The sequence below is a fragment of the Trichosurus vulpecula genome, chromosome 1, assembly GCF_011100635.1.
Source record: "Trichosurus vulpecula isolate mTriVul1 chromosome 1, mTriVul1.pri, whole genome shotgun sequence".
Lineage (NCBI taxonomy): Eukaryota > Metazoa > Chordata > Mammalia > Diprotodontia > Phalangeridae > Trichosurus > Trichosurus vulpecula.
Window position 1 is genome coordinate 328,975,622 of NC_050573.1, and position 4,257 is coordinate 328,979,878.

Below are 4,257 nucleotides of genomic sequence, written 5' to 3' on the forward strand. Positions count from 1 at the left end.
CACTTCCCTATCATTTCCTTGTCAACTTTTAGTGAGAGGTACTCATTTGAGCTAGCAGGTGTGGGAGGGGCAGCTGGTCACATTCTTCCACCCAGTTGCTTTATTTCTATGAGCACATGGTACCTCCATATGTTTTGTGTTTATTCTTTCCTAATCCTACATGAAAAAGTTTTCTAAGATGGAAGTTGCAAGGAGTTCTGGTAAGGTCAGGATGTCTAGAGGTCCCATCAGAGATAGTACTGATGAATAAAGGCAATTGTAATCATTGCCAGAATAATAGTTGATGACAATAAAAAAAGTATCCAGTGACATACACAGAAGGTATCTATCTGAAAATGGTGACATCTTCAGGGAATGAGATTTCCTCAAGGGGGATAGAAGTACCAACTCTGGATTCATTGGCAGAAGAGATTTTGAGGGTCCTTCTTGGCTGCCTGCATGGAATAAAGTTATGTCTAAGGAGAATCTCATGAGGGGTATGCATAAAGACAGGTGAGGATTTCAAGGGCCAGGGAAAGTATAGTTTGCATTGTAGATTCAAAGCTAGAGGAAACTTCAAAGGTTAGCTATTATAATCCCTTTATTTTTCAGGTCATTCAATAGCTTCCTGAAGCTTAATTAATTTGCCCAATTGAAAATAATGATAACAATAATAATAACTAGTATTTATATATATTTGCATTAAGATTCACAAAGTATATTATATTGTTACATTATATGTTATACCATAGTATTTATTATATAATTTTAACCTCACAAAATCTTCGGAGTTAGGCAATTCAACAGACATAGTTTTATGACTTGCCCATGGTCACAGAGGAAGTAAGTGTCTGATGTGGGATTTGAATTTAGGTATTTCTTACTCCAGGTCTAGTGCTCTAACTACAGCACCCCCTACTGGCCATAACAGTAGGTGGCAGTTTCAGGATTTATTCAAATTCAATTCTCTTCCAGTTGTATTCTAGTCTTTCCTCCCCAGACTGAAAATACTTTGTACTGTTATTGTCACAATTTTTTTTATCTTGAAAAGAAAAGGTGAAGAGGGAACCATTTGGTCAAGTGAAGACTATATACTGATTATATAACCAAAATACAACAACAGTACTCTACATTCACATTTTTTCCTTCCAAGTTTCATTCGGAAACACATTTCATCCTCCTCTCCAGAAAATACTCCCTCTTCCTTTCACTGTCCCTGACACTCTTCCAGCTCTCCAAAACTTCCCACCATCTCAACAATGAGAGTGAGGATTTTGTCCTTCCAAGCATCCTATGTTGCCAGTGATTGTAAGAAGGGAACTCCCCTGTCAAAGCAACAAATGGTGATGTCAGGACTCTAGCATTATGGGCTCCAGCAAGAACTCTGTTGAGAGGCAAGGGTGAAGCAAGTTATACCTGGAAGCTATAATAGCTTACAGTGTGGCATTTAGTGGCCATAATATCCTAAGGTCCCATACTAAGCAAATAATGATAGTTTTCTCTTCCTTACTTGGAGTTCCTTCCTTTTCTTTAAAATGTATTAGGATGATCTTTGAGATTTAATTGGGTTGGGAGGCTAAGACTTGTGCTATTGTTAGATTCCTGCTAACCTGAGAAAACAAGAGGTGAAAGCTCCTCCCTTAGGTATCTGAGCACAAACAAGCTGAGTGACAAACACCAACATAAGAAATCTGTAGTCAGGTGAAAAAAGACTATATAACATGTGAACATTCTTGCCTTCATTTTTTTGGCTTTTTATTTCATTTTAAAAATAAATTTATTTTTTATTTTTAGTTTGCAATGCTCAGTTCCACAAGTTTTGAGGTTCAAAATTTACTCTGTCTCCCTCTCCTGCCCCATACCCCTCAGCATGCCATGTAATCCAATGTAAATTCCACATATATCATCACATTGAACTTATTTATATAGTAGTCCAGTTGTAAAGAAGAATTATAACCAATGGAATGAATCATGAGACAGGAGAAACAAAACCAAAAAAATAAGTAAAAAAAGAGAGCAAAACATTTGCCTCAATCTGCATTCAAACTCCATAATTCTTTCTCTGCATGTGCATAATTTTTTTTTTGTCATGAGTCTTTTGGAGCTGTCTTTGAACCTTCCATTGATGAGAGGAGTCAAGTCTATCAAAGTTAGTCCTTACAGATATCATATGTCTGTAATCATGTATAATCATCTCCTGGTTCTGCTCCCCTCACTCGGCATCAGTTCATATAAGTCATTCCAGGTTACAATGAACTCTGTCTGATCCTCATTTCTTGTAGCACAATAATATTCCATTACATTCACATACCCTAATTGTTTAGTCATTCTCAAGTTTATGGGCATCCCCTTGATTTCCAATTCTTTGCCACCACAAAAAGAGCAGCTATAAATGTTTTTGCACATATGGGTTTCTTTCTCACTTGTATGATCTCTTTGGGATATAGCCAACAAAGATTGGGAGGGAAGCAAAAAATTGGGAGAAAATCTTTATAACCAGTGTCTCTGACAAAGGGCTCATATATAAAATACATAGGGAACTGAGCCAAATTTATAGGAATACAAGTCATTCCCCAATTGAAAAATGGTCAAAGGATATGAACAGACAATTTTCAGAGGAAGAAATTAAAGATATCTCTAATCATATTTTAAAATGCTCTAAATCACTATTGGTTATAGAGATGGAAATTAAAACAACTCTTAGGTACCATATCTCCCTTGTTAGATTGGCTAACATGACAAAACAGGAAAATGATAAATGCTGGAGAGGATGTGGGAAAATTGGAACGTTTTTACATTATTGGTGGAGTTGTGAACTGATCCAGTCATTCTGGTGAGCAATTGGGAACTTTGCACAAAGAGCTATAAAAATATGCATACCCTGTAACTCAAAAATTCCTTCGTCTTCTAGTGACAAAGTAAACCTATTTTTTTGTTAACCATTAAATGAACTATGAGTATCTAATTTCACACCAATTCTAAATCTCACTTCATTCTAATTTTAAGTCTGACCAGTCTGGTCAGACATTGATAAGGTATCTTTTAAATGATATTTTAGGGGTATGGGAACTGTGAAGAATAAGTTTCAATGGTAGCTCTTACAGTGTTTGCTTTTTAAGAGTTTTAGCAGGGGAGGGGAACTTGTGGCCTTGAGGCCACATATGACCCTCTAGGTCCTCAAGTGAATTTTGATTCAATCAAAGCACTGTACTTGAGGATCTAGAGGGCCACATGTGGCCTCAAGGCCACAGGTTCCCCACCCCTGAGCTAGAGTGTTTGGAATTGATCATGAAACCTGAGTGGTGAGAGTGAGAATATCCAGCAAAGAAATGTACCTTCTGGTAAATAAGTAGGTGATCTGGAATGGAAATGTCAGGGTCTTGGTGGAATTTCTTTTTTTTAACACTTGAAAGTATTTTTAATATGGCTTACTGAATAAATCCCCACAGCTAAATTGGGGAAAGTCCCCTCAGTTAAAAAAAATCAGACTCTAGAGAAGCTGGTTTCTAAAGTCTTATGCCAAAGGAAGATTTTTCTAGTTTAAAATTTAATTTCCCAAACCTTAGAGCATGATAAGAATGCTGGCCATCACGTAGTGGCAAACCATTGATGATGTGGAAACACCACCTCCTGAACAGAAGACCACAAGGTGAGATCAATCAATTTATTGTTATTCACCTCCAACCCTCCCTCTCCTCCAGGTGTCGCCAACAATTCTATCCAATGTTCCTCCATCTTCCCTGTCTTAGGGTGCTGCTATGAGGTCTCCATCTTGTATCCGTGTTTCTCCAGTTCAGCTCATAACTGATTCGAGAAGTCATCCTCCACGTTGTCATCATCCCAGTTATCTTCCCAAACATGTGAAGCCTCATCTGCATCTAAACCAGTCCAGTCTTCGGCAGGAACTCCTCAAACTCGTGGTCCTCCTCCAGGTCCACCGGCTGCTTCTTTTCTGACATGATGACTGGAATTTCTTACGAAAGACTTTCAATTGAATAAAATCACAAGTCAACAAACATTTATTTAAGTGATTACTATTTGATAAAGCACTATGCCAAATTCTTTGAATACAAATATAAATAAAAATAGACAGTTCTGGCTCTCAAGGATCTTATATTCTAATCAGGGAAGAAAATACACAAAAGGAAGCTAAAAGAGGGGTAGAAATGGGGAGAAAATATCCACATGAAAGCAGGGTGAAGAAAGAAGCTTGAAGAGTGAGGAATGAAGCCTGGGGGGAAAAAATTAAGGATTATTCACCTGTGATCTAGACACCTT

General features: G+C 37.5%; 1 pseudogene; it reads right to left on the reverse strand.

The window, feature by feature from the left end:
* Positions 1–3,735: 3,735 nt before the first annotated feature.
* LOC118842843 lies at positions 3,736–3,938 on the reverse strand (annotated as a pseudogene).
* Between the last annotated feature and the right edge of the window lie 319 nt (positions 3,939–4,257).